This window comes from Macaca mulatta, chromosome 6 (genome assembly GCF_049350105.2).
Source record: "Macaca mulatta isolate MMU2019108-1 chromosome 6, T2T-MMU8v2.0, whole genome shotgun sequence".
Lineage (NCBI taxonomy): Eukaryota > Metazoa > Chordata > Mammalia > Primates > Cercopithecidae > Macaca > Macaca mulatta.
This window is the reverse complement of record NC_133411.1, coordinates 69,825,829-69,838,928: the sequence shown is the minus strand read 5'-3', so window position 1 is coordinate 69,838,928 and position 13,100 is coordinate 69,825,829.

Genomic DNA, 13,100 nt, shown 5'->3' with positions numbered 1-13,100 from the left:
CTTAGAAGCAACCTGGTTTAGACAATAGTTATTCTGTTTAAGTTAATTAAATGTTGGACTGATGATTATCTCTATGAAAAGCTGTTTGAGAACACTGTTTCCCTGAAAAAGTCAAATTAGATATCATGTATCATTTCAACTTTAGTCATTTTCCAGGATGTCTAATTTTTGTCTGTTTAAGACTGTGGTCTGTAAGAGACTTATGTCTACCAAGGACAGCTATTTAGAAGTTTCCACAGGAATAGATGGCTAAAGTATGTCCCAAACTGGTATTGTAGCTTGAAGAACAGGATTATGAAAACTTTGATAATATTATCTGATCTTCATTACTTCATTCATTTCCTCCATGCTAAGCAGTGAGGATACCATAATGGGGAACAAGTTAGACATGATTCATTCTTGCCCCTATGGGGCTCACATTTTACTGAAGGACACAGAAGAAACAAGTTTTATCAGAACCTTGTTCAATAAAAACAATTAAATTTATGACAAGCTTAATGAAGGAACAATGAGCCAGTGCAGAAAGTAATGAAAGTGTGAGGGATATTGTCTTTAGGTAGGGTTCTATGAGAAGGCCTCTTGAGGATATGGCATTCTAATTTAAGGGGGAAGTGCTACAGGTAGGAAAAACTGCTGCATACAAAGACCCTGAATCAGGAATGAGTCGGATGTGTTTGGGGAACTAAGAGAAGATTAGTGTGACTAGAAATCATTGAATAAGGGGAAAGCTTGGCATGAGATAAGGTTGGGGAGATAGGTGGAGACCAGATCATACTGGGCTTATGGTAAAGACACTGTATTTTATTCACATGAACTAGAAAGCCATTAAAAGTTTGAAGCAGGGGAATGGCACGATCCGATGTATGTTTGATGTCGATCTGATTTGTGTTATAACTTACTGTCCTGCTGTGTGGAGAGTGGACTGAGTTGTGTGGGGAGCACAGTGGAAGTAGAGACACAAGTTGGGAAGTGTTAAAGTGGAGCAGGTGAGAAATGATGGTGGTTTGCACCGGCATGGTGGTGGTGGAGAGAGGCAGATTCACAGCATGTATTTCAGGTTGACTTGAAAGCACTTGCTGATAGGTCAGATGCTGGATATGGAGGGACATGGAGAATAAAACGTGATCCCATGGTTTGGCTCCAGGTGCTGGGTGTATATGGAAGATATGTGGAGGAGCAAAGGCAGGTTTGGGAACCAGAAACCAAGATCTCTATTTTGAAAATGTTGAAAATGTTAAATCTGAGAAATTTCTGAGATAGGTGAAGAACGTCATCTAGGTGGTTGGATATGTAAATATGGATCTCTGACAAGTATGAGCTGAAGTTATAAACTGGGCACTCATTAGTATATCATGGAATTAAACATTGGGAATGATGAGATTACATAGAGGAAAAGTATAGACAAGAAAAGAAGGGAAGGAGAAAGAGTGGAAAGGAGGGAGGGAATGAGGGAGGGATGAAGGAGGGCAGGACTAAGCCCTGGGGAGTATCAGCTCTTCAGGGGATAGACTCAAGTTCAAGGTCCTTTTACAGTCACTTTGTGATAGGCAATGAAAACTGAGGGTGGGGGTGGGTAAAGACAAGAGAGGAGAGAGAAAAAGGAAAAATGCATTGAGGTGAAGAAAGGGAGAGAGCAGTGTGAGAAAAGCCAAGAGAGTGTTCCACGAAAGTGGAAGTGGACAAATTGGTTGAGCAGCCAAATAAGATGAGAGCAGAGAAGTGTTCATTGAATCTGGTCACATGGACGGTGATGGTTGGAGACCAGGCAAGAGCACTTAAATCATTGTCTAGGTATTGAAAATGGTATGTTGAAATGTATATGGATTTGCTTGCATTCACAAACTTTAAACATTCACATGAATGACTTGAGGTGGGGAGTGGTGACTTACGCCTGTAATCCCAGCACTTTGGGAGATGGAGGCAGGCGGATCGCTTGAGGCCAGGTTTGAGACCAGCCTGGCCAACATGGTGAAACCCTATCTGTACTAAAAATACAAATATTAGCTGGGTGTAGTGGTGCATGCTTGTAATCCCAGCTACTCGGGAGGCTGAGGCAGGAGAATGGCTTGGACCTGGGAGGCAGAGGTTGCAGTGAGCCGAGATTGCACCACCATACTCCAGCCTGGGCCACAGAGTGAGACTCAGTCTCAAAAAAAAAAAAAAAGAAAGAAAAGAAAAAAGAAAAATTCACGTGACTAACTTGAACATGAGTGTTCCACTCTTAACGTTTGCTCACAATGGTCTCAACTTTGAAGCCTGCTGGGACCTTAGCCGCAGGCTGTGGAGGAGGGCAGTTGGGCCTGGGGACACCTAGAATGGAGAACATTTGGTACCTTTGTATATCATAGTTTACATGGTGCAGGTTGAACACACAATAGAATGTCCAGAAATGTTTGTGGATTGACTTTAAAAAAAAAAGAAACAAAAAATGCACTGGAATACAAGCTTCTTTTATAGTTATTTGTGACAAGCAGTGTAAAGGATGAAGGAAGCAGTCTCATGAAAGCCCAACATAGGTTTCTGTCAAAAATAACACATTAAATAAACGAATCCTTTCTGTTACTCTGTGGAGTGAGCAGAGATGTTGCAGTATTATCACGCCAGCTTTAGAGATTCAGAAATTCAGATTGAAAGACTGAATAAGTTGGCCAAGATCACACAGCCACTCAGTGGCAGTGCCAGGAGTTCCCCAGGGCAGCTTGAAGGCCCGTGGTCTACCTACTCCTCCACTGGAAATAAACCGTGATTCATGACCTCAAGCCATATCAGCTCTCATAGCCATGGCCTGGGGGAAGGTCACTCTCTTTGGTTTTCTTCTCTTTTCAGTTCTTTCCCCCTTTCTGTGGGTAAACCTTTCATTTCTTCAATTATTATTATTATTTTTTGAAATAGACTCTCACTCTGTCACCCAGGCTGGCATGCAGTGGCAATCATGGCTTGCTGAAGCCTCTACCTCCCAGGCTCAAGTGGTCCTCCCATCTCAGCCTCTGGAGAAGTTGGGACTACAGGCATGTGCCACTGTGCCCAGCCATTTTTCTTGTATTATTTGTAGAGACAGCGCCTCCCTATGTTGCCTCCCTGGTCTTGAACTCCTGGGCTCAAGTGATCTTCCTTCCTGCCTCAGCCTCCCAAAGTGCTAGGATGACAGGTGTGAGGCACTGCACTGGGTCTCTTCCATTTCTTTTTTTGGCCATTCCTTGTGCAAGAGCTGGAGAACTATGAGGAATTGGGTTGTACAACCTCTACCCCTTTCTCTTGACTTTCTATTCAATGAATGGTCCATTGTTAAAAGGTAAGAGGAATGCAGCAAAGGTGAATGGATGACTTATTAGGCTGGAGTAGGGAGGGAAGGACTGCACACATGCAAGGCTGTTATGGAAGAGACTATGAGGGCTGTACACATATGACTTATTTTCAACAAGAGTTATAATATCACATTCATATATGAGGCTGAAAAAAATCCTTTTTCCTACTTCTTTTGAATGATTGGAATCAGGTGGTCCTGCACAGTGTGTTTATTATTCCAAAAATGAAACCTAAAAGGCACATCAACAGTTCACACAGTTTTCCAAGCCTCACTTGTAGACCAGGGAGCCCCGAGCCAAGCCAGATGGGCAGGGGTGCCCAGCATTGCTGGCAACATTACCGTGGGAGTTCTGGGGCACAAACCACAGGGCAGGCAGGATTTCAGAGGCTCAGAGGACAGAAAAGGCTGAGATGATTTCTAGAGACTATTCCAGATGGATCATTTAAATGCATCCCTCCCAGAGCAGGACATTCTGCACCTCCCTTGGCCACCCACTCTCATGCTGCCAAGCTGCCCAATGACCACAGTAAGAAAAGGATGGCTTTATAAAAACTCCTCACACTGGTACTTTAATTAAAAGAAAATCCTTCTATATTCTGTATCATTTAAAAGGTTCATTGTAATAAATGTTTGCAAAAATAAAGCTTTTCTTTGTATGCCTTTGCAACACAGGGAAAACTGGCCACATTTCCACAGCAGTGTGGGATGCTGAAGAGAGAGGGCCTCTTGAATGTGCTATGCAAATTTATGAAAACAACATGCAAATCAGTATAGTTTTGGGGAATCCAAACAAACAAACAAACAAATGGCAGGAAAGAGTGATTCCTGTGCCTCTTGGAGGATTCTTGACCCTACTTATAGGGTCGTCCAGGTGTGTGCATGTGTGTGTCTCAGTGTGTGTGTCTGTGTGCATGTGCCTGTGGTTGCACGGTGACAGAGGAGAAGATGTAGGGAAGAACTGAGACCTGAATGCACCAAGGGAATCAGAACTTACTCTTTTTTTTTCTGTTTTCTGAGATCCAAGAACTCTTTCCCTTGTCAGGAATAATAATTAGTATCGGAGTAAAACAGAGTCATCTGTGCACGGAATTGTATGGAAGGGTGTGTTGTAAGACAGCAAAGATGTGCAGGACTGGGAGTCAGGACCAGAGAAGAAACCCCTTTCAATGCTGGATGCAAGGGCCCTGCTCAGGCTGCACTTTGGAGGACCTCACTCTGGCACTCTTCTGGCTGTGTCTCTCACATGGCGACAGGAATCTACAGGGCCACCTGCAATGCCCCTATGGCTGGATCACATTCTGAATACCCCGTGAAATGCAAGATTTGTAGCATTGAACCTGACCTACTGGGATGTTAGGAAGGTATATTGTTGAGGGAGGAGAAGGGGAGTTGTGACATTTGGATGGCTATCCCTGGGGTGTGTGAACCTCCTCCAGTGTTCCATTCCAGCCCCTGCATCACCATTATTAGAAGCGGGCCTGGCCAGGGGACATTTTCTGGTCCTGGGCCAGCCTCTGGTGGTTATGTCATCTTGGACAAATTCATTTTTTCTCTGGGGCTTAGATCCCTCATTGGTCACTCGGGATCAGGGAGAGATTGGACTGGATGAACATTAACTGCCTTAGAAGGTAAACATTTCTGAGAAAGGTAGACCATTTAAAAATATTCTCCCATGCCTGATGGCCCACAGTAGACATGATGTCAGAAAAAGGGCACCCGTTGTCAGCTATGTGTAGGTTGCGTATTGTGGTGTATGAGTTGGAATGGGATCCAGTGGTTTACAAATCTGTTATATTCTTCAAATGCATTGGTCTTCGAATATGAGATTTGCACACAATTGTAGGGTATTGTTCTGATTAAGTTAATCTACTTGAATTGTGCTTTCTTGGAGTTACAGCCTTTTGAACTTAGTACATGCATTTACACAAATAACATGCAAATAAGAATTCAAGTGCTTTCAATAACCCACTCAAAGAGGACTAGAGCACCATAACCTGAGTTATAGTTAGCACCATAACTAGAGTTTGCTTCACAATTACCAACATTTATCTAACAATTAAACACTGTGTCAGGTGACACATAAATGTATTCTTGTAAGTCCTCTTCATTTGGCACAAATAGGTGCCCTGAAGGCCAGTGTGTGGTGACTTCTGAGGCAAACCTCTTCCAGCAGCTACACTGAACCAGCACTTCCATCTCCCACTCCCAGGTCAGTCTCCCTCACATCTGCCCCAACCCTGTTCTCTGCTTATGAATAACTAATAGCTGGCATGCCTGACAGTCAGACAGGAGTCTGCCAAAATGCAGGCATGATAAACCTGAAGTTTTCTTTCTTCCACCTTCCCAGGTAAGAAGCCCAAATAGCCAGTCATGCCCCTGGCTGCTTTATTTTAGTATGTGTGTGGTGCCAAAAGTTGCACATCCCAGACAGATGAGGATTGCCTGACCATTTTGTTCACCACCAACCTTCACAGCATGGAGAAACAGCCTTGGTTTATCCTCCCTTATATTTCGCAGGCAGGAGGTTACAAGGCAGAACATAGCCTAGGGAGCTGAGTGGTGCTCCTTATCTTTGACTTCTTCTACAGCTCCCACAAACTTAAGTTCATGAATCCAGAGCATGTTGTCCAACAAAAATGTACTGTAAGCCACAAACATATTTCTAAATTTTCTAGTAGCCTTATTAAAAAAGTAAAAAAGAAACAGGTAAAATCTATTTTAATAATAGACTTTGTTTAACCCAAGTTATGTAAAATATTATCGTTTCCATTTGTAATCAATATAAAAATTATCAGTGAGGTAGCCTACATTCTCTTCCCTGTCTCACACCAAAGAGCCACCCCCAGATCTGGTGTCTATTTTGCACTCTTTCACGTTTCATTTGGGACTTGCAAAATTTGGAGGGCTTTTCACGTACATGTGACCAGTGGCTATCAGACTGGACCACAGAGGGCCAGAGCCTCCATTTTCCCTGACAGTTTACTTACTACTAAGGGAGGCTGGGGAGATGGGAGGTGTGGAGAAACTTGGTTCTCAAAAGCATGCTTTGCCTGTTTGAGGATACTGTTTATCTTTGCAGTAATATGAATAACCATCCCATCCTGTATGCCTACTTATGTAATTAATTCCCATTTATATAGCAGTTTATGTTTGCAGAGTGCTTTATCGATACAGTGGCCAGTATATTTATCTACTTGCATGTTACACTTTCATGTGTGCCTAGCTGTGCTAATTAGTGCTAAAATTATTGAGGTTATTTAAGAAGAGAGCTCATAGTTACCTTCAAGAACACCAACAACCATTTTAATAGCAACTATAAATCCCATTTTCCCTCTCCAAGTTCTGTCTACTTCACAAAAGGATTTTTATACCTCCACCCAATTTTCTCCAAGTTCTTGGTTGGCCTCGGAGTGAAAACACACATTTAAAAGCAATCTAATAATTGTCTTTTTCCCTTTGTCAGCTTAAATTTCATATGAATGAAATAGAAGTTTAATGGCCTATCTTCCAGTAACAACAGCCTCAAAATACATGGCATATCAACATGAAAAGGATAATTACATATAATGACCACCACCATCAAATAATGCTATTTCTAATATGAAATGTCATTTCCTACACTAAATCTAAACTTCTTTCTGACAAACAGCCAAGTTTATGAGAAGGAGGGGGACAAGGGTGCAGGCAGGCAGGCAGCAGCCGGGCCCTGGGTTGCATGGTACCCTCTGGGCCAACACCCCCAGAGGTCTGAGGACTGAAGCAGTTTTGGCCTTGTAGGAAGCCTGGTAGAGGCTGGTGGAATGGGAAGATGAGGGGAGCCTGAATGAACAGTCCTGAGGTACAAGAAACACAGAATTGTGATGCGGGTGGGAGATTTGAAAGAACATTTCACCTTATGCATTCCCCTCCCCAGCACTTCTCTTCCTCCTGCCAAATCAATGAAGGGGAAAAATTACAGTGCTCCAATTCATTCCTTGGTTCTGCTGCTCTCAGTGATTGGAAATGCCAGTGAGGGGAATGATATACATCATGTGATGAAAGGAGAGTACAGAAATATGCACCAAGAGCTATGAAATGCAGCAAAACCAGGCAGCTCTTGAATAGAACACAACACCACCCTAGAGACTCAAGACCAACTCCCACTCTGAAGCAATTTTGTGAGCCCAATATTGGGGATTAGAGTCGAACATGAGAGACCTTATGCCACAAATCACTGCATACCCAATGCTTCTGCTACCTACTCTGGTCTCCCATGGGGAAAATCATTAAGTCTTTCTGTCTCTCTTTAAAATGGGAGCTAAATTAGCAACTTACCACAAAGGAGCGTTTTTTTAATTACTTGCGTACAAATTGCTTGACATTATTGAATGAAAGGTATCAAGGAGAATGCAAGCTATTACCATGATTATTTTTGTTCTAATATAAAGCAGCAGGCCAGAACCTTTTCCATCTCTGGATTACGTTTCAGGTGAGTGATACTTCAGGGAATGGTTTCCTAAGGCTCCAACCGCCATTAGTACCAGCAGCATTTCAGAGGCAAATCAGGAGAGGCCAGCCTCCTGAGGCTGGGGCTTGATTGATGTGGAATGGAAATGCAACCGGAAGGAAAGAGCGGATTGGGAGAGAGAGTGAGAGCATGGGTGGTGGCCTCGTCCTGGGCAGCCACAGTGTGAAAATATCCATGCAGTCAGTTATTCTCTTGTGACCCACTGTTGCCTGTTTCCCTGCCAGTTGGGCTCCCAGGCTTTGTTGTGAGGCTGGTCTCATGGGGATGTGCACCCTAACATGCATTTGTTTTGAGGTATCAGACATGATCACAGCCATCATGGATGAACATGGACCGACACATTATTGCATTACTAGAGAAGATGAGAGACCAACTTTCCTCTGTGTTACCTGTGCTACCTCAAAGGGCACATGGAAGGAATGTTGAACAGAACTTTCTAGACAAATACTGAAACTACTGTTATTCTTTTTTCTTTTTTAAAATCCTACCACAGGCAGGGACTTGTCCCTCTGCAGCCAGTCTTACCCCAGGGCCAACACCACCTCATTCAAAAGGGTGATGGTTCTGCCCACGAGGGATCTGCAAGTCAAACTGGAATGCCTAGGGAACTAACAGTGATTGACTGATTTGCCATTACATCTTCGAATCATACTGTGATTGTGTCTTCATTAGGAATGTTGGGTAAAGAGAAAGTGACACACTATGGTAATTATCCTAGAAAATTGGGTGGCATTAGAATAAGGCCTTGGAATGCTTTCCATGGAATTCTTTTGATCAAAACATTTGCTCTGTTGGAGATAATACTATACAAGGCTTTTGAATAATTAGACAAGTTCCAGAGTCCAGTGGGATGGTAAGGAAGAGGAAGCCGATTACTCTCTGGATCTCTCTGTTATACATAGAGTTGTTTATTCACTTTGCTAAAAAATCTTCCTTATGAATTCTAGTATGTTATTTTTGATATTTATGTCTTAACGATAGTGTCAGGAGAATGTTTAAATCCCATTTAGCTTTTGACTCTCTATGTAGAAAAACTATTTCTCCTCCCATATGCAATTTTTTGTCCATTTATTAATTGTGCTGCTGCTTTCCTAAGTTTATTTACTGCCTTCTAAATATGTATCTTAATTTATACTTTGAGTCCCACAGGGAGTCATAAAATGTAAAATCTTATATAATAGCAGAAGCAGCTACAAATATTTTAATATCCAGGGCTGCTTCTGAATCCTAATTTTGCAGATGGCGTGAAGTTCATTTTATAGCAACTATTGAAAACTAATAAATGCCATCCACATCACTCAGCATTGTCAATAATCCATCAGACTGTGTGCCCAGGGATGCTGGGGAAGCAGGGGTGGCTCCTGGCCCTTCTCTAGCCAGCCTCCAGCTGCAGACCCCAGAGCTGCCTGGCCTTGTCAGCTGCCACAATTCTATTCAGGTCAGCAATGAGGCGAGGCTTTTTGAACTTCTAATCTGCCAGTGGAGAGATATTTGCGAGGGTAATTGCTGCAAAGAGCATGCAACGGAGGGAGGTAAATTTGTCCCTCTCCTGCTTGTTGTATTTGCCTTCTCAAATGCAAAGATGAGCAGAGGAGGAGAAGCAAGGAATTGACAGTGAGACCGCTCCCAGGCTTGGTCAAAAACAGGTTGAGAAGTTGTAGATCCCTTATTTTAGACTTTCTTCTTTTCCTCTTTGGTAAATTATCTCTTTAAGGAAAACAAAAGCTCATATGATGAGAGAACAGCAAGGGGGTCAGAAACAGGCTCAATGAATTTATTATATATTCTTTCATTTTTATTTTGCCAAATAGTTATCCAGTCCCTGCTGTGCCCAGGCACTGTGGAAAGTATTTCTATATCTATAACTGCTATATAACTATATAAATGATATTTAGTTACAAATTAGATTCTCAAGTAATCTCTGCCCTTAAAGGAGCTCACCATCTAGAAGGGGGATATTATTATACTAGTAAGTCTACACAGTAGGGTATAGTAAGTGCTCTAAGAATGTGGAGGAGGGGAGAGAGAAAGAGTATTTCTAGTCTCCAAGAGGATGGGGAAGAAGGTAGGCATCCAAAGAGAACTGATGGGGGAAATGACATCTGGACTGGATATGGGCAGAAGATGGTCAGTTGGCCTTATAGACTCCTGGGAAGTCAATTAATGTCAACCAAAGCAGAGATCAATTCCCTCTCTTTTCTCTCTGCTCTTCAGAGAGCTGTTTGCTGTCTTGCAAAATCTCCTTTGCTTTCCCCTTTTAAGGCTGCCTTTGCTGTTTCCTTGAACTGGATTTCATCTGGATGCAAATTCAAAAGGAGCAAGAGGGTAATCTGCTTTTAGGTAGTCCCAGGAGATGGGCTGCTGAAGGCTGGGCAGAGCAGCACATCAAGTTGGCTTGATGAGATGCGTTAATTCAGAGAAGTTGGAAAGGTCCCAGAGTGGCTTGGGTGCAGAAAAGCAAGTAAATGATCCAATCAAATTTTGCCTTCAGATTCATTCAAAACACCTGGATAGAAGTTACTGGGACAGAAAGCCTGGATGCAAGAGCTCTTTGCTGTGCAGAGTCTCTGGCCTTAAGTTGTCTGACTCTCTTAAAGTTGAAAAGCTGTACTCATAGATAATAATTTTTCCATTTGTGAAGCCATCTTACACCCAGAAACAAATTCAAGTTGACTTTCAATAAGATTTACTCTTCTTTTGGGCCTGCTTGCCCACCCTCTCTTCTCCCTTCCCTCCCCTCCCGTCCCTCCCTCCCTTCTTCTCCCTGCTCTCCCCTCCATTTTCCTTCCCTTCCCTTTCTTTCCTTCCCTTCCTTACTCTCTCCCTTCCTCCTTTATTTTGGCTTTGTGCAAAAAGATGTGAAATAAATGAATGAAAGATATTAATAATAGCCATGCCATTGCCCTTGACAGGAAAGAAATCATCTTCCCCAATGTGACCACAGTAGCTTTCATCCTGGACAGGATCTCCCCACAGTGAGGAAGCCCCCTGACTTCACAGGTACATATCAGATAACACCTAAGGCTCTGATGTGGACAAACCACCAAGTCTGGGCTGGAAGACATTCCATCAAGCCATGCTCTGGGGCTCTTTAGCAAGTTTCAAGCTCTGTTTTAGGGAAACCACAGGACCCTGGTGTCTGACGGGAAAAATATTTTGTGTGTGTGTGTGTGTGTGAAAGAAACTACAAAATGTCAGCGGTGGAAGGAACAAGGAAGAACAAGTGGCTTAACCATCTTATTATGCAGATAAGGAAACCTAGGCCTGGAAGAGTTAAATGATTTGCTCTAGCTCCTGACAATTAATTATAGGTACAGCTGGGATGAGAATCCAGAAAGGGGTGGGAAATGACAGTCATGAATATTCTTCCTCTCCCAAGTACAGCATTCAAATAGTGCCTCTTTGTGGTTAGCTGCAAAATGCTAAATATTTCCCTCTTTCCAGAGTCAGTAGAAACAAGTGGCATCCAAACCAACTGCTCTAAGTGTGCTTCGCTGTACTCAGTGCAATGAATAAGATGATGGCCCTGCTGGTATGCTGTCAGCTGACAAAGCTTCTGGCAACTCAGGCATCATGCGTCCTTAGTACTATGGATTTGGTAGGAAGGGGGCTGAGCAGGGACTTGGGGACCCATTTGCTTGGTGGTTCAGGCTAACGAAGTAGAGTGAGGTTCTGACACGGCTGGTTTGACGGTCCAAAGAGATTGCCTGCTATTTATCAGTGATTGGCCTTGCGCCTGGGATTTGCATTGTATCATAATATGTATTTATAAAAGTATAATATAGAGTAAACATATAGATTACATAAAGTATATAAAATTATGTGTGAGAAATATTTTACTTTTTAATTTTTGAGGGAGCATGCATACTTGAATTATCTAAATTAAATAAATATATGATATCCCTTGACTGCAATTCATGTTTTTAAGAGGTTGAAGATTAAAGTCAACATGTATGAGACTCTCTGCCATAAGAGAACAAATCCCAGCTTAGCTCAGGGCCTGGTGTGTGCATTCAACAGTAATGGCTATTTTTCCTATTTTGGCAATTGAGATTCAGTAGCCAAGAGGGTGGGCTATTGTTCTCTAGAGAATCTGTATTTAAGTGACAAGATCCCAGCCCTGAAGACTGGCAGGAGGATGACACAGCATACCAATTTCCTGCCAACGAAGTACCAGTTTCCTGCCAACGAAGGGTTCAATAATGGTCTCATCTTACAAGGGCATCAGTGATGGGGAATTGTCAAAACTAAGGAGAAGGCCTCAACCTGAAGCCTGTTGCTGGTGCTGTACCATTGTGGTAGGTAGGGGTAGAAGGTGAGCAACCAGGAGTCCGGAACACGCCAGACACCCAGAGCTCCTTGAGAACACTGCATTATTTTGAGCTGTTCTGCAAAAAGGGGCCCCACAGGAGGCCAATATTGGAAGCCAGCAGCCATGGCTGAGCATAGGTCCCAGGTCTGAGAGGAGGAGCTTTAAATTCGCAGTCCATCTGAAAGAGACAGGGGCATAGGGGAGAGCTGTGGAGGGACTGAAGCATCAGGAGTCCAGATATGATCTGGAAGCCCATAATCTCTACAGCTCATTGTTTTTGGCATCATTGTTTTTGGCATCATTGTTTTTGGCATCATTTTTCCTGTAAGGAGATGAACAGTGGGCTTTCCAGTGCATTTGAAACCCAGGAGATTGAACATTCCAAAGGATTCCAGTGCTGAAATGATAAGCAGGGGTGGCTCATCTTCAAGAACACACTAGAAACAAATGATAGCTATGCTCCAGGATGACAAAGACGGGGCTGATGAAAAGCACTTATTTCTGCCTAGAGGCTAAGTTGTATACTCCAATGTAACTTTATTCAGAAGAAACTATCAGTGGATAAACTATCCCCCAGGTTTTTAAAAGGTAGCAAATTTTACTATCTTTAAAATAATCATCCTTGATAAGTGAAGAGTTGATAAATGAGCTCAATCTGCATATCACCTTGTAAGAGCAAAGCTGTGTATAATTACAAGATTGCTCTGGGGGCTGTTGCTTTACTCTGATGAGTAGAAAAGGCAATGCCTTGTGAAATGGCAAGCTAAGGCTCTTGTGGTTTAGCAAAAGAAGGAATTTCATCTCACCCATTGCTCCCTTTGCTTTGTCACTGGGGTTGCCAGAGCAATTCCCAAAAGAGAAACATAATATTCTTGACTCTAATTGAATGAATCCAGTCATTACCTTTTGAGATGCCATAGGACTTTCTTTTATATGCACCCACACACAAAGTTGCTACAGAGGAGCTACTGATA